General features: G+C 38.3%; 1 pseudogene across 2 annotated transcripts; it reads left to right on the forward strand.

The window, feature by feature from the left end:
* Nucleotides 1–19,617: 19,617 nt before the first annotated feature.
* Nucleotides 19,618–20,618, forward strand: LOC105543696 (annotated as a pseudogene). Of its 2 annotated transcripts, none has more exons than XR_001006660.1 (2): nucleotides 19,618–20,116; nucleotides 20,449–20,618. The product of XR_001006660.1 is annotated as a peptidyl-prolyl cis-trans isomerase NIMA-interacting 1 pseudogene, transcript variant X2 (transcript). The 2 variants fall into 2 exon arrangements; XR_001006659.1 differs by having other exon boundaries at nucleotides 19,618–20,227; nucleotides 20,449–20,610.
* Nucleotides 20,619–22,887: the final 2,269 nt, after the last annotated feature.

Below are 22,887 nucleotides of genomic sequence, written 5' to 3' on the forward strand. Positions count from 1 at the left end.
ACCCCATTTCTGGGAACTGCATTTCCCCAGCTCCATCCTGGTGTTTTGCAGGGAAGCTGCCATGGTCTTTCTCGATTCTTCCTGCCTAGACCAAGTGAGGCCAATGAATCACTTTCCTGAGAGTTTGGGTCTTAAGATGGACAGAATCCATTCACCTTCAATGGCTGAAGCTAAAAAAGAAAATAGCTCAGGAGCTATTGGTGTCCATTTTCCTCCATATGGGAAAGAACGATCTGCAGAAGAGAGAAGCCCAGAGTTAAGCTCAAGGGAAGAACAGGAATGAGAAGTGGAGGGGCCCTAACCTGACCCACTGAGGCTCTGTCATCTTAGGAGATGCCACAGGATCCTTCCAATAAAGTCCCATCTTGAATAAAGCAAGGTCCAGGTGGGTTTCTGCACTTGCAACCAAGAGGACTTGAGTAGGGAGGTGCATGGGGTTGGAGAGGCTGATAGGAGGCTGAGGACCAGAGCGTGAGGGCTCTTAGATGCCACCTGGAGCAGGAGCATTGGCATGAACCTCCAAAGGAGTCAGTGAGTGTTTCTGACCTTATCGAACCTTGACTGAAGCTGGTGAGACCAGAAAAGGGGACTAGGTAGGAGGCATAACTTCAGGCAATTCCCTTGGGGTAAAGAGAAGAGGAAAGATTCTAACGATGTTTCCAAGGCAGAAATCAAAGTATCAGACAAAGGGTGAAGGATTAATGAGGAAGGATATTCTGAAACAATGTCACAAAAGCCAAGGAATGAGATAAGTTTAAGGAAAAAAAATCATACTTGACAATTACTCCCACAAAAGGGGCCAACAGATAGAATAAGGTAATAATTGGAAACTGGTGATTGGGTGTGGCAACTTAGAAGCTCATGACCAGAGGGCAATGGGTTATACAGGAAACGTGAGGAAAGAAATTAGGAAAGTGATTACTTACTTAAGCCCACCAGAAATAACCACCAGCAGTATTTCCGTCATATAACGCTAGCATCCAATATTGTTATGCTAATTCAACTTGATGGAAGTAAAACTATTCTATTTTTTGACAACAGTTTTATGACCCCTACTTTTTAAAATAAGTTAAATATTTTATTTCATCAAAGAAAAGTGTGCCTTTTTCTTCTCAGCCACAATAACCCTACAATAACTCTTTCTTCAATGTATATATTTATTATGTTTTTATTTTTTGAATAGTTAATGCGTGCACGTGACTTTTTAAGAAAAAATCACAGACTACAGAAGGCTATGAAGTAAAAAGTGAACCTCTTTCTCTCTCCTATTCTCCCATTAAAAACACTACCAGTTGATTGCCCATATTTCCAAGGATAGTCCACACAATCATAGGGTATATACATTTCCTTTTCTCACAAAGGTTCATGTCTATACACACCATTCCATTCCTTGCTTTTTCCATTTAATATGGTTCTGTGAGTGTTCCATCTGCCTCTCCTTTTGAAATGACTGTATGGTATTTCTGTGAATTTATTCACCATATTTTATTTCATTAGGCCCCTGAAGATGAGCTTTTAGGTTTCCATTATTTTGCTAATATAATCAGAGTTGTAGTAAATTATCTTACACTGTTCTTTGGATACATCTGTAAAACAAATTCCTATAATCAAAACTGCTAAAGTAAAGAGAATATGCATTTTAAATTGTACTAGGAATGCTCAAACTACCCTTCCAGTTCCCACCAACAATGGACAAAGTGACAGTTCCACTACAACTTCACCTAGCACAGTGTGTTATGACGCCTGTGCTCTTTGCTAATCAATATTGCAGTCTTCAAGGTAAGGGCTAACCTCAGAGCTGGGTTAACCCAGGAATGCCTGGGACAATGACCTCAGAGTCCTGTTTCCTCAGAAAGTACAAAGATAAATAAAATTAGAACACTGCATCTGCCTCATCTACAGTGCTCCTGGCCTGGGGGAATTGTGAGATGGCACACAAGTCTTGGACCACCATAAACTCGAAGGTATAAAAGAATGTCAGTGTGACATATACACCCTGGTGCTTGTCCACGGCATCCACGCATGCCCCATGTGAGTGAAAGGGCCAAAGAAGTTACCTACTTCAGAAGTCGCTTAGTCTCCAAAGGAGATGAAGGTGCTGTGCAGTTTTACTTTCAAGAAATCCTTTCAAGAAACTAAGTAACTCTAATATTAGTTTAAGGCCTTTTGTATCTCATGAGTCTGGGTCTGTGCAGCTGCACAATTCATCGGTTTACATTTACATTTATTTTATTATAAGTGAAGTTGAGCATTTTCCTTAGAAATTAAAAGACCTTTTTTTTTCATTTTTATGAATTATGTTTTCTGCCTACTGGAAAGGTGGTATTTATTTTCTTATTGATTTTTAAATACTCTTTCTATATTATAGGATGTGTTCTTTATCATATATGTTGCAAATATTTTTCTAGGTTTTTAATTGTCTTCTAATTATGTGTATAATATTTTTTCCATAAAGAACAATTTTATTTTTATAGAGTCATATTTATCCATTTTTTCCCCTTAGGAATTCTGGAGTTTGTGAAGTGCTTTCAAACTTCTTTTCAATTTTGAGGTTTAAAAAGTTTCCTTTTCACTGTCTGGGAAGTGAGGAGCGCCTCTCCGGGCCGCTGTGCAACCTTCCAAGTGTGAAGTAATAGCCTTGTGTGTGATCTTTTCTGTCTTCTCCAAGTTTGCATTTTCAACATTAAACTTTACATTTTAATTTTAAAAATTAAATAAATAAACAAAGTTTCTTTTCATGTTTCCTACTTGTTCTTTTTTTTTTCATTTTTTAAGTTTTAGTATTCAATATATCTGGAATTTTTATTTTGGTGTAAAGAGTGAGGTAGAGATCTAACTTTATTTTTTCTAGATTATTACCTAAGTCAGTGCCTTGATAATAAAGGCTTTCATACACTATTACAAGGCATTGCTATAAGCTGTTTTTCAGAGTTAGCAATATTAGGCTCTCAAAATGCTTAAAATTTCCCTCAGCAATATAGAACAGATTATGCCAATGGAAAGTCTGAGATATCTAATGCTGTATTCCACCACTTTATTAACTATTCCTAAAAATACAAAGTATAAAAGGCTTTGCAAAATTTCAATAAAAATTGAAACTGTAATTTAGGTAAACATCTGCATGATGTGCAAAAGATTATCAACTAGCCAAAGAAAATAAACAAAGGTTTTTGTCCACCCATTTCCAATGGATACTCCTCCCTTAAAAAATAAAATAAAATAAAATAAAAGAGGTGTTTGCTCACCGTAGAAAAGTCATAACCAGATGAGAAGGAAGCTACTCACGAGGGCTGCAGGAAATGAATGAACAGGCTTCCTCTCCAGGTGTGCAGCTTTTTTTTTCCCAGAGAGTTCTGTACCACTGAGTTCAACAACACTAATACCCAGCTACAGAAACCAAAGCTATCAGTGGGTTCAGCGTTAAAATCTCTACCTGTGATAAAGAGGTCAGCAGTAGGCACAGGCTAGGCTTTGAAGAACACAGTGGGTAGTACACAGATGGGCATGGAGCTGGGGACATAGAGGGGAAAAGGTGAGCATGAAATCTTCATTCCTGTTTTTAGACACAAAGCTACCATCTCACTCATATTATCCATGGGAAAAAAATTACTCTTTTCAGCAAATAACAAAGAAGTAGAACCAAAAGGATTATTTTTAATTCAACAGTTTTGCACTAAAAAAACTTTATAAACCCCAGAGAATGTGGTTGAGGCTGTGTATGTCAATCATCCCATAGCTTAAGATCTGAAATGATAATTCTAACAGCAGCAAAATAAATGTTAAATAGTCAAGCAAATTGATTCACCAGCTAACAAGGAAACACCAGACCTCCAGAGACCTTTCACCTCCTAAATAAACCAGGAAAACATCAGAATTTTCACAAAAACACATGGTATTGGTGAGGGATCTTGGTTCCATTGAATGTACAACAATTATGGATTATATTAAGCAAAACTTAGACTTAAGAGGTGGCCAGGGGATAAGGGTCAAAAAGTCACAGACACCAGCCAATTTAAGATCTAAAGAGTAGGATGCAGAACTCATCAGGCAGGCTCTTACTTAAATGCTAGACGAACTACACCTGGCTGATTTAAGCGAAAATAAATTTACCAACAGCATCTTTGGGAGCTCCAGAATTGACAGAAAAGACTGGAGAATCAGGCTTAGAAAATGATCAGAATCAAAAAGAAGAGGTACTGCTAGAAACACATGAACTTGGCCCAGTGCAGTGGCCCATGCCTGTAATCCCACCACTTTGGGAGGCCGAGGTGGACGGATTGCTTGAGCTCAGGAATTTGAGACAAGCCTGGGCAACATGGTGAAACCTTGTCTCTACAAAACATTAGCTAGGCGTTGTGGTGCACACCTCTGGTCCCACCTACTCAGCAGGCTGAGGTGAGAGGATCACTTGAGCCCAGGAAGCAGAGGTTGCAGTGAGCCAAGATTGTGCCACTGCACCACTCTAGCCTGGGAAACAGAACCAGACCCTCTCTCAAAAAAAAAGAAAGAAACACGTGAACTCTTCCCACAGGATGAGTCTAGAATGGCACATGTACTTCAGAGACTGAACATTGGATGGTGAAGCATTAGCCCAATCCCAGGTGACAACAGTTCAGATGCTGCCCCAGCACCATCACTTCTGCCCCTGGAACGAGGCCATGATTGTTACCACTGCAGACAGCTAGTGTATTCTCTGCTGGCTTATGTCTTCGCATTCCTAACTTTGGATTGAAAATGTCAAGTAAGTCTATCTCATTGACCAGCCGTTGGTTTGTGCAGGGCCTAAGATTTCATATCTGGCTTTTCAGCTTCCACTGTGGGAAGTTAACTCAGTACCCCAAGAAGACCACACAATGAACAGTGAAATTAATCACAAATGACCACCCCAGTGAACAACCTAACGTGAATGTTCTGGGCAGGACATCCTTGCCACCCCTGTTGGACACAAACACTGCCAGCACTGCACACCACTGCTACTGCTGCTGCCTCCAAAAATGAATTGTATACATCCCTTAAAGATCCCAGGAGAGAGCATCCAAGGAATCAAGTCTTGGCTGCCAGAGAAAGGGATGGAAGAAGCCCCTGGACATACAGGGTTCCAAAGAAAAAAGCAAGCAGCAATAGATATAGTTATAAAGAAAAGAAAATACAGCACCCAAAGTTCAATAAGAAGATTTTTTAAGTATTTTAAACCAATATCATCAGAGAAATGCATATTAAAACCATGAGACATCATCTTATGCCAGTCAGAATGGCTATTATTAAAAAATCAAAAAACAACAGATAATGGCAATAATATGGAAAGAAGGGAATGATTATACCCTGTTGGTGGGAATGTAAATTAGTACAACCTCTATGGAAAAGAGTGTAGAGATTTCTCAAAGAACTGAAAATAAAGATACCATTCAATCTAGCAACTCCACTACTGGGTATCTACGCAAAGGAAAAGAAATCATTATGTTAAAAATAAACCTGCATGTTTATTGTCACACTCTTCATAATAGCAAAGTCATGGAATAAACCTAAGTGTTCATCAATGGATGACTGGATAAAGAAAATGTGATATGTGTGTGTATATATATACACATACGTACACACCATGGAATACTACTCAGCCATAGAAAAGAATAAAATAATGTCTTTTGCAGCAACATCATCATAACTGGATGGAGGCTATTATCTTAAGTGAAACAACTCAGAAACATAAAATCAAATACCACACATTCTCACTTATAAGTGGGAGCTGAGTAATGTGTACACACGGACATAGAAAGTGGAATAATAGACACTGGAGATTCGGAAGAAGCAGAGTGTGGGAAGCAGAGTGTGGGAGGGGAGTGAGGAATGAGAAATTACTTAATAGTTGCAATGAGATTCCCTGGGCAAGATGGCCAAATAGGAACAGCTCCAGTCTGCAGCTCCCAGTGAGACCAATGCAGGAGGCAGGTGGTTTCTGCATTTCCAACTGAGGTACCCATCTCATCTCATTGGGACTGGTTAGACAGTGGGTGCAAGGGGTCAGGGAACTCCCTCCCCTAGCCAAGGGAAGCCATGAGTGAGGGACAGTGCTATCCGGCCCAGATACTATGCTTTTCCCGCTGCCTTCACAACCCGCAGACCAGGGTATTCCCTTGGGTGCCTACACCACTAGGGCCCTGAGATTCAAGCACAAAACCCAGCGGCCGTTTGGGCAGACACCGAGCTAGCTGCAAGAGTCTTCTTTCGTACCCCAGTGGCTCCTGGAACGCAAGCAAGACAGAACCATTCACTCCCTTGGAAATGGGGCTGAAGCCAGGGAGCCCAGTGGTCTTGCTCAGTGGATTCCACCCCCACGGAGCCCAGCAATCTAAGATCCACTAGCTTGAAATTCTCGTTGCCAGCACAGCAGTCTGATGTGGACCTGGGACGCTCCAGCTTGGTCGGGAGAGGGGCGCCCACCATTACTGAGGCTTGAGTAGACTATTTTCCCCTCATGGTGCAAAGCTGCCAGGAAGTTTCGACTGGGCAGTAGAGAAATGCAAATCAAAACCACAATAAGACACCATCTCACACCAGTTAGAATGGTGATTGTTAAAAAGTCAGGAAACAGATGCTGGTGAAGCTGTGGAGAAATAGAAATGCTTTTACACTATTGGTGGGAGTGCAAATCAGTTCAACCATTGTGGAAGACAGTGTGATGATTCCTCAAGGATCTAGAACTAGAAATACCATTTGACCCAGCAATCCCATTACTGGGTATATACCCAAAGGATTATAAATCATTATACTCTAAAGACACGTGCACACGTGTGTTTACTGAAGCACTATTCACAATACCAAAGACTTGGAACCAACCCAAATGCCCACAATGATAGACTAGATAAAGAAAATGTGGCACATATACAGCATGGAATCCTACGCAGCCATAAAAAAGAATGAGTTCATGTCCTTTGCAGGGACATGGATAAAGCTGGAAGCCATCATTCTCAGCAAACTAACACAGAAACAGAAATCAAAACACCACATGTTCTCACTCGTAAGTGGGAGTTGAACAATGAGAACATATGGACACAGGGAGGGGAACATCACACACCGGGGCCTGTCAGGAGGTGTGGGGCATGGGAAGGGATAGCATTATGCACAATACCTAATGTAGATGACGGGTTGATGGGTGCAGCAAATCACCGTGGCACGTGTATACCTATGTAACAAACCTGCACATTCTGCACGTGCATCCCAGAATTTAAAGTATAATAATAATAAAATAAGTAAATTAATTAATTAATTAATTTAAAAAAATTTTTTAAATCTCAGGTCAATGCAAAAATAAAAAGTTGCAACATTCACTCTTCAGGTTATGGCTACACTAAAAACCCAGACTTTACCACAATGCAATATATCCATGTAACAAAGCTACATTTGTCCTCCAAAATATATTTTAAATTTTTTTTTAAAAAGGAACTATTTAAATGCTGTAGTTTCTCATCTGAATTTAGAAAAACACAAAGTCTGAAAACCAAGAGATATAGAGAATATGAGCAGGCTAATGGAAGAATATGAAAGTGTTAACAAATCATATTTGAATTTAGTATTGCTTTGGAGATTGCAGAAGAGGAAGACAGCAAAAATCAGGAAGAGCCCCAAAGCCTTTTCCTTAGTGCAGAGAAAAGAAATAGAGAGTTGAAAATTGTAGATGCTATGGAATGACAGAAGCAATGCACCTGAAAGGAACTGTAATGCTTTGAAAGTAAACAATTATTAGAGATAAAATGAAAGAAAACCTTTCTGAACGGAAGCAATACTTTCTGAGATCTCAGATTAATGTTTTTCTGCTATTACAAAATATAATTAGTGAAAGGGAATAACCATAACCTGGTGACCTTCAAAATTACAAGAATGAAAAAAATATTCTGTAAACATGGAGGCAGGGAAAAACTGATGCCATGAAAGAAAAGAAATAAAATATCAAGACAGATTCAGACTTTTCCTTTCAAGTACAACTACATGACTGGTGTATCTTTGGCAAAAGACTTGTTTTAAATGCATTGAAGCCTGTCTAAATACAAAAGAAATGAAGAAATTCAAAAGTAGAGAAATTAAGATATAAAAAAATTGGTAGTGAGCAATGAAACTCCGTAAGTATAAATGTCTAAATATTTGCTGTAAATATGGTCTAAAACATGCTGAAATATATTATAAAACAGAAGATTAAAATTAGCAAAAGTAATAATAACCATCTTAATCAATTATTTTTTAAGAAAACATGAAGCTTAAAGGAAAGGAAATGTGTTTTTCCTCATGCCAAAGTTGAGAGAAAAATAGAAATATTTAATTTTATGCCAACAGTTAAAATACACCACAATGAGGTGTTTTAATTAAAGATATCTATTTGTAGAATTCCAAACAAGTTGTATAATATGTAAACCACTACAGGGGAAATTTTACAATTAAATAAGACTTTACATATAGTGAAGAACTGGGAGTGGAAGTTATTGGTAGGTTTTCAACAAAGAAAAAAACAGGATAAAAAAAGAGATTGAACACACAACTTCACAATAACTGTAAATCAGTTAAATTGCCACCTTTGAACAAAGACTCTTAAATGAGCACCAGAATGAAAGTGCAGCTACAAGTCATTTTTAAGAATCTAAAACAAAGTAATATAGAAAAAGTTAAAATATTGGACAAAGGTAAATCAGACAACAAAAGTAGAGGCACAGTGTTCATTGTAACATGATGCCTCCACTTTTATTCCAACATAAATTCAAAATGTAAATTCCATATCAACAAAAAAAAATCAGTAAACTGAACAAACAGGATTGTTTTACATTTGGGAAAGGTGTATTCTACCATGACATTCTAATATTAACAGAAAAAGGTTTACATGCCAAGTAATAGAGCATTAAATATAATGAAGCAAAATCTGTTGGTAATAAAGGGGACTCTTAAAATCTATTTCACACTGTGTTAAATTCTATACTACTTACAGTCTTTAAAAGGAAAAATGAAAAATAAATCAATAAAGCTGAAAAGTAGTGGGTTTCAAACTGTCTCAAAAGTGGCCATAAAAGATGCTGAGGCGGCCAGTTTTGGACTGTCCATCCTGTGTATATCAGTGTTCCACATGACCCTGCATTTGAAGAAAACAGCCTTGAGAAAGAAGAAAGGGGTTGAACATGTTTCATCATTTTTTAAAAAATCTATCTGGTGGCCGGGCACAGCGGCTCACACCTGTAATCCCAGCACTTTGGGAGGCCGAGGTGGGCAGATCATGAGGTCAAGAGATTGAGACCATCCTGGCCAACATGGTGAAACCCCATCTCTACTAAAACTACAAAAATAAGCTGCGTGTGGTGGTGCACACCTGTACTCCCAGCTACTTGAGAGGCTGAGGCAGGAGAATCGCTTGAACCTGGGAGGTGGAGAGTCCAGTGAGCCGAAATCGTGCCACTGCACTCAAGCCTGGCAATAGAGTGAGATTCTGTCTCAACTATATATGGTACTATTCCAAAAGTCAGGTTCTAAATTCAGTATCTGTCAATATTTGGATTTAATGGCCTTCATAGTCAAAAAGCTACTTACAAAAGCCTGCAGAACCATAGAAGAATCACACTGTTGCTGAATCTATTTCTGATCTGTTTCTGAATCTATTATGAAAAAATTTTTGCTGCAATTCTGTTAGTAAATTTCTAACATCCCAGCTATCAACCAGTTATTCATACCAAATAATTGGAAAGTAATGTGTTTTTATTTTATTTTACTTTAAGCTCTAGGATACATGTGCAGAACATGCAGGTTTGCTGCATAGGTATACATGTACCATGGTGGTTTGCTGCACCTACCAACCCATCATCCAGATTTTAAGCCCCATGTGCATTAGGTATTTGTCATAATGCTCTTCCTCCCCTTGCCTGCCCCCACCCCCCAACAGGCCCCAGTGTGTGATGTTCCCCTCCCTGTGTCCATATGTTCTCATTGTTCAACTCCCACTTACGAGTGAGAACATGTGGTGTTTTGATTTCTGTTTCTGTATTAGTTTGCTGAGAATGATGGCTTCCAGCTTCATCCATGTCCCTGCAAAGGACATGAACTCATTCTTTTTTATGGCTGCGTAGGATTCCATGCTGTATATGTGCCACATTTTCTTTATCCAGTCTATCATTGTGGGCATTTGGGTTGGTTCCAAGTCTTTGGTATTGTGAATAGTGCTTCAGTAAACATACGTGTGCATGTGTCTTTAGAGTATAATGATTTATAATCCTTTGGGTATATACCCAGTAATGGAATTGCTGGATCAAATGGTATTTCTAGTTCTAGATCCTTGAGGAATCATCACACTGTCTTCCACAATGGTTGAACTGATTTGCACTCCCACCAACAGTGTAAAAGCATTCCTATTTCTCCACAGCTTCACCAGCATCTGTTGTTTCCTGACTTTTTAATAATCACCATTCTAACTGGTGTGAGATCGTATCTTATTGCAGTTTTGATTTGCATTTCTCTAACGACCAGTGATGATGAGCTTTTTTTCATGTTTTTTGGCCATATAAATGTCTTCTTTTGAAAAGTGTCATATCTTTCACCCACTTTTTGATGGAGTTGTTCATTTGTTTTCTTGTAAATTTGTTTAAGCTCCTTGTAGATTTTGGATATTAGACCTTTGTCAGATGGGTAGATTGCAAATATTTTCTCCCATTCTGAAGGTTGCCTGTTCACTCTGATGATAGTTTCTTTTGCTGTACAGAAGCTCTTTAGTTTGATTAGATCTCATTTGTCAATTTTGACTTTTGTTGCAATTACTTTGGGTGTTTCAGTCATGAACGCTTTGCCCATGCCTATGCCCTGAATGGTATTGCCTAGGTTTTCTTCTAGGGTTTTCATGGTTTTGCGTTTTACATTTAAGTCTTTAATCCATCTTGAGTTAATTTTTGTATAAGGTGTAAGGAAGGGGGTCCAGTTTCAGTTTTCTGCATATGGCTAGCCGGTTTTCCCAACACTATTTATTAAATAGGGAATCCTTTCCCCATTGCTTGTTTTAGTCAGGTTCGTCAAAGATCAGATGGTTGTATATGTGTGGTGTTATTTCTGAGGTCTCTGTTCTATTCCATTGGTCGATATATCTGTTTTGGTACCAGTGCTATGTTGTTTAATTACCATGGCCTTGTAGTATAGTTTGAAGTCAGGTTAGCGTGATGCCTCCAGCTTTGTTCTTTTTGCTTAAGATTGTCTTGGCTATATGGGTTTTTGTTGGTGGTGGTGGTGGGGTTTTTTTTTTTGGTTTTTTTTTTTTTTTTTTTTTTATTCCACATGAAATTTAAAGTAGTTTTTCTAATTCTGTGAAGAAAGTCAATGGTAGCTTGATTGGAATAGCATCGAATATATAAATTACTTTGGGTAGTATGGCCACTTTCATGATATTGATTCTTCCTATCCATGAGCATGGAATGTTTTTCCATTTGTTCATGTCCTCTCTTATTTCCTTGAGTGTTTGTTTGTCATTTCCCTTGAAGAGGGCCTTAATGTCCCTTGTAAGTTGTATTCCTAGGAATTTTATTCTCTTTGTAGCAATCGTGATTTGGAGTTCACTCATGATTTAGCTCTCAGCTTGCCTGTTGGTATATAAGAATGCTAGCCAGTTTGCACATTGATTTTGTGTCCTGAAACTTTGCTGAAGTTGCTTATCAGATTAAGAAGTTTTGGGGCTGAGATGATGGGGTTTTCTAGATATAGAATCATGTCATCTGCAAGCAAAGATAATTTGGCTTATCTTCCTATTTGAATACCCTTTATTTCTTTCTCTGGCCTGATTGTCCTGGCCAGAACTTCCAATACCATGTTGAATAGGAGTGGTGGAAGAAGGCAACCTTACCTTGTGCTGTTTTGCAAGGGGAATGGTTCCAGCTTTTGCCCACTTAATATGATATTGGCTGTAGGTTTGTCATATATGGCTCTTATTATTTTGAGGTATGTTCCTTTAATACCTAGTTTATTGAGTGTTTTAAACATGAAGGGATGTTGAATTTTATTGAGTTCTTTTCTGCATCTATTGAGATATTCATGTGATTTTTGTCTTTAGTTCAGTTTATGTGATGAATCGTATTTATTGATTTGTGTGTGTTGAACCAGCCTTGCATCCCAGGGATGAAGGCTACTTGATCATTGTCAATGAGCTCTTTGATGTGCTGCTGGATTCAGTTTGCAAGTATTTTATTGATAATTTTTGCATTGATTTTCATCAGGGATAATGGCATGAAATTTTCTTTATTTGTTGTATCTCTGCCAGGTTTTGGTATCAGGATGATGCTGGCCTCATAAAATGAGTTAGGGAGAAGTCCCTCTTTTTCTATGTTTGGAATATTTTCAGAAGGAAAGGTACTATCTCCTCCTTGTACCTCTGTTAGAATTCGACTGTGAATCCATCTGGTCCTGGGCTTTTTTTTTTTTTTCTTTTTCTTTTTTTTTGCTTGGTAGGTTATTAATTACTACCTCAATTTCAGAACTTGTTATTAGTCTATTTAGGGATTCAACTTCTTCCTGGTTTAGTCTTGGGAGGGTGTACATGTCCAGGAATTTATCAATTTCTTCTACATTATCTAGTTTATTTGTGTAGATGTGTTTATAGTATTCTGTTGGCGGTTTGCATTTCTGTGGAATCAGTGGTGATGTCTCCTTTGTCATTTTTTAACTGTGTCTATTTGATTTTCTCTCTTTTCTTTATTAGTCTGGCTAGCAGTCTATCTATTTTGCTAATATTTAAAAAAAAACAGCTCCTGGATTCATTGATTTTTTTGAAGGTTTTTCATGTCTCTATCTCCTTCAGTTCTGCTCTGATCTTAGTTATTTCTTGTCTTCTGCTAGCTTTTGAATTTGTTTGCTCTTGCTTCTCTAGTTCTTTTAATTGTGATATTAGGGTGTCAATTTTAGATCTTTCCCACTTTCTCCTGAGGGAATTTAGTGCTATAAATGTCCCTCCTAACACTACTTTAGCTGTGTCCTAGAGATTCTGTTATGTTGTGTATTTGTTCTCATTGGTTTCAAAGAACTTATTTATTTCTGCCTTAATTTCATCATTTACCCAGTAGTCATTCAGGAGCAGGTTGTTCAGTTTCCATATAGTTGTGTGATTTTGAGTGAGTTTCTTAAACCTGAGTTCTAATTTGATTGCACTGTGGCCTGAGAGACTGTTTGTTATGATTTCCATTCTTCTGCATTTGCTGAGGAGTGTTTTACTTCCCATTATGTGGTCAATTTTAGAATAAGTGCTTTGTGATGCTCAGAAAAATATTCTGTTGATTTGAGGTGGAGAATTCTGTAGATATCTATTATGTCCACTTGGTCCAGAGCTGAGTTCAAGTCCTGAATATCCTTGTTAATTTTCTGTCTCATTGATCTAATATTGACAGTGTGGTTTTAAAGTCTCCCACTATTATTGTACGGGAGTCTAAGTCTCCTTGTAGGCCTCCAAAAACTTGTTTTATGAACCTGGGTGTTCCTGTATTGGGCACATATCTATTTAGGATAGTTAGCTCTTCTTGCTGCATTGATCCCTTTACCATTATGTAGTGCCCTTCTTTGTCTTTTTTGATCTTTGTTCATTTAACATCTGTTTTTATCAGAGACTAGGATTGTAACCCCTGGGTTTGTTTGGTTTTTTTTCTTTTTTACTTTCCATTTGCTTGGTAAATACTCCTCCCTCCCTTTATTTTGAACCTATGTGTGTCTTTGCATGTGAGATGGGTCTCCTGAATACAGCACACCGACAGGTCTTGACTCTTTATCCAATTTGCCAGTCTGTGTCTTTTAATTGGGGCATTTAGCCCATTTACATTTAAGGTTAATTTGCCAGTCTGTGTCTTTTAATTGGGGCATTTAGCCCATTTACATTTAAGGTTAATATTGTTATGTGTGAGTTTGATCCTGTCATCATTACACTAGCTGATTATTTTGCACATTATTTGATACAGTTTCTTCATAGCATCATTGGTCTTTATATTTTGGTGTGTTTTTGCAATGGCTGGTACTGGTGTTTCCTTTCCATATTTAGTGCTTCCTTCAGGAGTTCTTGTAAGGCCGGCCTGGTGGTGACAAAATCCCTCAGCATTTGCTTGTCTGTAAAGTATTCTATTTCTCCTTCGCTAATGAAGCTTAGTTTGGCTGGATATAAAACTTGGGGTTGAAAATCCTTTTCTTTAAGAAAGTTGAATACTGGCCCCCATTCTCTTCTGGCTTATAGGGTTTCTGCAGTGAGATCCACTGTATTTCCTGAATTTGAATGTTGGCCTGTCTTGCTAGGTTGGGAAAGTTCTCCTGGATAATATCCTGAAGTGTGTTTTCCAACTTGGTTCCATTCTCCCCGTCACTTTCAGGTACACCAAGCAATCATAGGTTTGGTCTTTTCACAGTTCCATATTTCTTGGAGGCTTTGTTCATTCCCTTTCATTCTTTTTTCTCCAATTTTTCTTCACACCTTATTTCAGTAAGGTGATCTTCAATCTCTGATATCCTTTCTTCTGCTTAATCAATTCAGCTATTGATACTTGTGTGTATGCTTCATGAAGTTTTTGTGCTATGGTTTTCACTTCCATCAGGTCATTTATGTTCCTCTTTAAGCTGGTTATTCTAGTTAGCACTTCCTGTAACCTTTTATCAAGGTTCTTAGCTTCCTTGCATTGCATTAGAACATGCTCCTTTAGCTCAGATGAGGATGTTATTACTCACCTTCTGAAGCGTACTTCTGTCAATTTGTCAATGTCGTTCTCCATCCAGTTTTGTGCTCTTGCTAGAGAGGAGTTGCAATCATTTGGAGGAGAAGAGGCATTCTGGTTTTTGGAATATTCAGTGTTTTTGTGCTGGTTTTTCCTCATCTTCATGGATTTATCTACCTTTGATCTTTGAGGCTCATGACCTTTGGATGGAGCTTTTATGTGGGGGTCTTTTATGTTGATGTTATTGCTTTCTGTTTGTTAGTTTCTCTTCTAACAGTCAGGCCCCTCTTCTGCAGGTCTGATGCAGTTTGCTGGAGCTCCACTCCAGACACTCTTCACCTGGGAATCACCAGTGGAGGTTGCAGAACAGCAAAGATTGCTGCCTGTTCTTTCCTCTGGAAGCTTCATCCCAGAAGGGCACCGACCTGATACCAGCTAGGGCTCTCCTGTATGAGGTGTCTATTGATACCTTTGGGGGGTTTCTCCCAGTCAGGAGGCATGCAGGTCAGGGACCCACTTGAGGAGGCGGTCTGTCCCTTAGCAGAGCTGGTGCACTGTGCTGGGATAATCACCCTTGTGTTTTGATTTTTTTTAGCCAAATAAGTTCAAAAAGAAACAAAATTGTTTGAATGTTTTTTTAAACAAGTGAGATTTTTTATAATTCTAAGGTTTTGAGTATACATATATGAGAAATATTGTAAGTGACACTGTTTTCAGCAACAAAATTATATAAGAATGAAACATTCCATCTGTTTTTGAAATGTTCTTTTCTTAGCACAAGTTTCTGTATAAATCAGTATCTTGCTTGTTTAAACATGACCATTACCTTGAAGGGACAGAATAAATGTTTTTTTGTCTTCAAAATGTCGACTTGGACAAAAAGTCATCCAATTTGGATTGGTTATCTTTTTGTATATAAAAAAATATGTTTTACTTATATTTATGTTTGAGGAATCTTGGAACCATTTTTCCAGAAGATAACCAAGTGTTCTCTTGAGCACGTTATGAAGAATCTACCACTTTTTTTTAAACAGATCATTGAACTTTTTGCCATTAGTTTTAATGGCAAAAACTGCAATTACTTTTGCACCAACCTAATACAATGGTGTCAATGGATAAATTCCACATGTATAGTTTGTGATTTACCCTAGAACCCATTTTATTCCAGTAGAAGGAGCTGTTCTATCTGTAGCTACACTTAAGCAATGTTTTGCCTCTCTCTCCCATAGAACAGTGGGATTTTAGACATTGTTATTAAATAGTAATATACTGTTGAAAAACTGTCTTCTCTAGTATCTTTAGAAAATGTATTAGTATGGCTTAACACATATGCACACAATGTACTCTGTACATCTAATTGCTGCAAGGCCATCTCATAAACACTCAAAATTGAAGCAACTTAGAGGCATCTATACTTTTATGCAACTGTACAGCAGCAAGCCTTCCATATTAAAGAATTTGTTCTAGCAGGAACAGAAAACCAAATACCACATGCTCTCCCTAATAAGTAGAAGCCATACATTGAGTACAGATGGACACAAAGACGGCAACAATACACACTGGGGACTACTAAAATGGGGAGGAATGGTGGGAGGCAAGAGCTAAAAACTAAAGAAAAGTTACAGAGGCTAAGTCCAAGGTTGAGGGGCCACATCTGGTCAGGACCTTCTTGCTGCTGGTGACTCTGCAGAGCCCAAGACAGTGCAGGGCATCATATGGAAAGGAGATCGAGTGTGTTAATGTACAATCTCAGATCTCTTTCTCTTCTTATAAAGCTACTATTTCTCCTCCCATGACAAGCCATTAATTTATTAACTCATTAAACTATGAATGGATTAATCCATTCATAAGGACAGAGCCCTCATGATCCAATTACCTCTTAAAGAGCCCCCCTATTCAACACTGCCACATTGGGGATTAAGTTTCAACATGAGTTGAAACTATAACACCTGTCTTTAAATACTTGTCTCTGACAAAGGAATGCCCTTTTAGTTTGTCATGATTTTCTATGTATAACCTCAGTGACTTTTACCTTGAAAGGAAGAACAAGTGTATCTCCTATAGTGTGTGAACTTTGGGGTTTTACTGTACAAAAAGAAATATCAAATGGGTTATATATTTTTAATATTTAGATTAAATATCATATATCTTAAACATGGCTCAAAAAATACCAACACCTGTCTTCAGGCTGTGAATTTTTAGTTCTTAAATGTTTTGCTGTCATGAGGGCTTCCCGCTACCTGGATATAGTATTCCAAGGTACACTATACACATAGCCACCCTTCTAGTGAAATGTTTTCATCGTCATTGTTGTTACCTCTTTGTAGGATTCATGAAGATTTATACCAGGAGTAAGAAAAGCACTGCTCTTCCATTTGGGGGATTTGTTTTGTTTTAATTGTTGCTGTTGTTTACTTTTGTTTACATTATTAGAATCATTTTAAACCTAGGATAATTTTGTAAGAGTCTTTATAATTCATCTTTCCATTTTGGGGAAATGAGTTTTATTCAAACTAGAAAATTATCTTTAAGTCAACCTAGTAAGTAAGGGTAAACTGTAATGCATCACAAGATGCTAAAAGCTGATAAAAGCAGGATGACAATTCAATCAACCTTCCTGTTTGGAAACTTCCATAAATACTAGAAAACTTATAGACAACACTTGGCATGCAATATTTGGTATCAGTTGTCTATAGTCAAATAAAACAGTGTAACAACCAACCACAAACCCTTAATAGCATACAAGATAGATACTTTGCTCAGAAATCTGAGGGGATCAGCTGGCTTATAGCTGAGCCCACTCATGCCTCCAAGATGAGCTAGGGGTCAGTTGGGAGGCTCTGCTGACCTTGGCCAAGCTTGCTCCCATGTCTAAGGGTTGATTGTTAGCTGGTCTAGGATGGCCTCAGCTGGCATTACCCAGGCAGCTCAGCTCTTCTGCAGCTGTCTCTCATCTTCCAGCAGGCAAGCCCACGTATGTTTTCATGGCAATGACAGAGGGTGAGAGCAGGCAAGCTCAATCCTGTAAGAAATTTTCCAGCCTATTTTTTTTTTTTTTTTTTGACAGATTCTCACTTTGTCGCCCAGGTTACAGTGCAGTGGCATGACATTGGCTCGATGCAACCTTCACCTCCCAATTCTCCCAGTTCAAACAATTCTCCTGCCTCAGCCTCCCAAGTAGCTGTGATTACAACTGTGCACCACCATGGCGGGCTAACTTTTTTATATTTTTAGTAGAGATGGGGTTTCACCATGTTGGCCAGGCTGGTCTTGAACTCCTGACCTCAGGTGATCTGCCTGCCTTGGCCTCCCAAAGTGTTGGGATTACAGGTGTGAGCCACTACGCCTGGTCAGAAATTTTCACCTTTGCATAAGGTTTGCTTCCATCCATTGGCCAAAGCAAGTCACATGGCTAAGCTCAGAGTCAGAGTAATCTAGTAACAAATGTGTGGACACAGTGACGAGTGAAGACTTGGGCTATCATTGCCATTAATCTACTGGAATTAGAGTGAGAGTGGCCTTATCAAGAGAATAGTAAATACTACTGGAGCTTAATTTGTTTTACTAAAATAAAAATATTTAACTGTTTATTTTCTAAAACCTGCATATCCTCTGAAGCATGTACAAATCACTTTTGATATTCTTTGTTCTCAAGAGCCTAAGTAATTTTAATGATTTGGTAGATATATTGGTTTATTTTTGCCCCACTAACGATATATGTTATTTTTAAGACCACAAATGCAACTTCAAGAAATGCTGCTAAGCAATCATTTATAGACCAAATACCCTGGCAACAAGAAGAAACCAAAAAATTAGCAGCATTCTTTTAAAAAAAAGTGAAAAGGCTGAACCACTTTAAGAATAATTTTTCAAAATAATTAGATAGTGTCAAAAAGAAAATCAAAATCTCAATTATAAAGTGCTTTTTAAACAACAGCATAATGTAAAATATTACTATACATATAAATACACATTGGATGTGGCTAAATTTCTACTTCAAATTTACTGCTTTAAAATAACTAAACTATTTGACTTAAGGATTTATGAGAAAAGCACATCTAAGAAATGTTTTTAAAATGAAAAAATAAAGGTAACATAAAACACAATATATATCACTTAATGATGGAAATATGTTCTGAGAAGTGCATCCTTAGGCAATTTTGTCGTTGTGCAGACATCATAGAGTGTGCTTACACAAATCTAGATGGGATAGCCTACTGCACACATAGACTATGTGATACATCCTGTTGCTCCTGGGCTACAAGCCTGTATAACATCAATAGTACTAAATACTCTAGGCTATTATAAAACAATGGTTATGTTACCAGAAAGGGGTCCCAATCCAGACCCCAAGAGAGGGTTCTTAAATCTTGCTCAATAAAGAATTCAGGGTAAGTCCACAGAGTAAAGTGAATGCAAGTTCATTAAGAAAGTAAAGGAATGAAAGAACAGCTATTCCATAGACAAAGCAGGGCATTCCCGAAAGTAAGAGGAGGAACGCACTCATCTTAGGCACAATGCTTGTTTATATATAAGATAAAAATCATGGGAAAGTTGTGCTCTACTACAAGGTTTTGTGACAAATGGTTGCTAATCTTTCTGTAGCTACTATCTTTCACCAAGAGTCTACATTATTATCTTTGGAGCGAAACTGACTCTTAAACTAAGATATTGATATGGGGACATAGGACATTTCCTGGGTCTGTCATGTCCTGGATCTGTTTCTGTTTCCTTAACCATAAACATGTTGTGAATAAGAATACCTGACCTCCTGGGAATGTTGCCCAGCAGGTCTTAGCCTCATTTAACTCAGCCCCTATGCAAGATGGAGTCGCTGTGGTTTGAGCACCTCTCACAGTTAGTATTTGTATAGCTAAACATACAAAAGGTACTTAAAAATACAGTTTAATAGATTAAAAATAGTTACCTGGAGGGAAGATGGCGGACGAGGAGAAGCTGCCGCCCGGCTGGGAGAAGCGCATGAGCCGCAGCTCAGGCCGAGTATACTACTTCAACCACATCACTAACGCCAGCCGGTGGGAGCGGCCCAGCGGCAACAGCAGCAGTGGTGGCAAAAACGGGCAGGGGGAGCCCGCCAGGGTCCGCTGCTCGCACCTGCTGGTGAAGCACAGCCAGTCAAGGCGGCCCTCGTCCTGGCGGCAGGAGAAAATCACCCGGACCAAGGAGGAGGCCCTGGAGCTGATCAACGGCTACATCCAGAAGATCAAGTCGGGAGAGGAGGACTTTGAGTCTCTGGCCTCACAGTTCAGCGACTGCAGCTCGGCCAAGGCCAGGGGAGACCTGGGTGCCTTCAGCAGAGGTCAGACGGAGAAGCCATTTGAAGACGCCTGGTTTGCGCTGCGGACGGGGGAGATGAGCGGGCCTGTGTTCACGGATTCCGGCATCCACATCATCCTCCGCACTGAGTGAGGGTGGGGAGCCCAGGCCTGGCCTCGGGGCGGGGCAGGGCAGCTGGGCCTGCTAGCTCCCCTCTTGCCCGCCAGCCAGTAGCCGAACCCCCCACTCCCTGCCACCGTCACACGGTATTTATTGTTCCCAAAATGGCTGGGAGGGGGCCCTTCCAGATTAGGGGCCCTGGGGTCCCCACTCCCTGTCCATCCCCAGTTGGGGCTGCAACTACCAGATTCTCCCTTAAGGAATTGACTTCAGCAGGGGTGGGAGGCTCCCAGACCCAGGGCAGTGTGGTGGGAGGGGTGTTCCAAAGAGAAGACCTGGTCAGCAGAGCTGCCCCGTGTTCCCCCAGGTCCTGGAGGCAGACTTGAGGACCGAGTTATTTCTAGTTAGGGCACGCTCCTCTGTTCAGTCGCAAAAGCAAACACTTGTGCGGCCCAGCCATGGGCCCTCTGAGCAACTGTGCAGCACCCTTTCACCCCCAATTAAACCCGGAACCACTAAAAAAAAAAAAAAAAAAAAAAAAATAGTTACCTGTATAGAGAACTTACCATGAACGGAGACTGCAGGACTGGAAGTTGCTCTGGGTTGAGTCAGTGAGCGAATGTGAAGGCCTAGGCCATTACTGTACACTACTATGCACATTTTCTGAACACTGTATACTTAGGCTAAGCTAAATTTTTAAAATTCTTTCTTCAGTATTAAATTGGCCTTAGCTTGCTCTAGTTTTTTTACTTTATAAACTTTAAATATTTTTAACTTTTTGATCCTTTTATAATAACACTTAGCTTAAAACAAACACATTGCACAGCTGTACAAAAATATTTATTTCTTTACTCCTTATTATATAACCTTTTTTCTATTTACATTTTTTTCTTTTTAAACTTTTTTTATTAAAAACTAAGATGCAAATTCGCACATTAGCCTAGGCCTACACGGAGGCAGGATCATGAATATCATCATTGTCTTGCCCCTCCACATCTTGTCCCACTGGAAGGTTTTTAGGGGCAGTAACACACTTGGAGCTGTCATCTCCTGTGTTAATAATACCTACTGGAATTCCTCTTGAAAGGCTGGCCAGAGGCTGCTTTAAAGCTAACTGTTTTTTTTTTTTTTTTCATAAGTAAAAGGAGTATACTCTAAAATAATGATAAAAAGTATAGTATAGTAAATATATAAAGCATTAACAGTGTCATTTATTATCATTATCAATTGTACCCAATTGGACATGCCATACTTTTATAGAACTGGCAGTGCATAGGTTTTTTTTTTTTCTTTACACCAGCACTACAACAAACAGGTGAGTAATGCATTGCACTATGACATTACAACGGCTACAATGTCACTAGGTGATAGGAATTTTTCATCACATTATAATCTTATGGGACCATTACCATATGTTTGGTCCATTGTTGACAGAAGCCTTCTTACGTGGTGCACAACTGTAATTACAGTTGGCCCTCCATATGCACAGGTTCCTCATCTGAAAATTCAACCAACTTCAGATCAAAAACATTAAAAAATAAATAAGATAATTAATAAATAAATAATATTATTTTAAAATAAATAAGATAAAAATTAAAAAAAGAATGCAAGCAAAAAGCAACACAGTATAACAACCATTTACATTGCACTAGGTATTATAAGCAAGCTAGGAAGGATTTAAAGTACTGGATATGGAAGGATGTGCATAGGTAATACACAAACACCATGCTATTTTGTATAAGAGACTCGAGCATCCTCAGATTTAGGATGGGCAGGTAGGTAAGTCCTGAAACCAATTTCCCAGAGATACTATGGGACAACCGTATTTGCAAAACAGAAAATAGTAAAATTAACAAATAAATTCAAGGGCTGAATTTGAGGGAGAAACAAAAATACAAAATATGCAATGAAAAACAGACAGAAAGTTGATGTACATAATATTAGATTTAGAAAAGGTCAAATAAAGAGGCAGAAAAATTGTTTTTAAATAGAGAATTACATGATTTAAAAGTCCATGTATATGGATTTCAAAATCTTTTAAAAATGGGAAAGTTTTAAAAGCAAATATAAATTATCAAAATAGACCCAAGACTAAATGAGAAAATCTAAAAAGTTTCATCAGTGGGGAAAACTTGAAAATGTTGTTAAAGGATTAAATCCATGAAAGATCACAGGCAGAAATAATTTTCCAGGTGAGTTCTTTCAAATCGCTTACAAAGAAATACTTCAACTACTTTCCAAGCAGCTGAAAATAGAGTACAAAATAAACGAAAACCATAAATCAATTACGAATACAAATGCAATTACTGGTAGTGTTGAATTCAAAATATAGTCAGATAAATATACAACATGACTATGTAAAGAGTAGTCCATGAATATAAGGGATGTTTAATATTTGTGAGTATATTAAAATATTGTGGTATATCAACAAGTTATGAAAATAAAAACCAATTTAGTACCTGAACAGAAGCAGGAAAAGCATTTGATTAAATCAACATCCTATTCATGATAGGGGAAAATACCCTCTCTTAGTAGAAGTAAAAATTAAAGCATATTTCTTTTATGTGACAAAAATTATTTACTTCAAGCCAAGACCAGACATTATTCTTCATGATTCAGTTTAGAGGCATTTCAATTAAATACAGGAGCAAAAAAATGCCTGCCAAGATCACCATTATTTTGCCACTGTTTGGGGAATTCCTTTTTTTTTAATTATTATTTTCTTAATTGACATATCATTATTGTACATATTTTTGAGGTACATGTGATATTTTGATACATGTATACAATGTGTAATGATCAAATA

Source organism: Mandrillus leucophaeus, unplaced genomic scaffold, assembly GCF_000951045.1.
Source record: "Mandrillus leucophaeus isolate KB7577 unplaced genomic scaffold, Mleu.le_1.0 Scaffold1075, whole genome shotgun sequence".
Classification (NCBI taxonomy): domain Eukaryota; kingdom Metazoa; phylum Chordata; class Mammalia; order Primates; family Cercopithecidae; genus Mandrillus; species Mandrillus leucophaeus.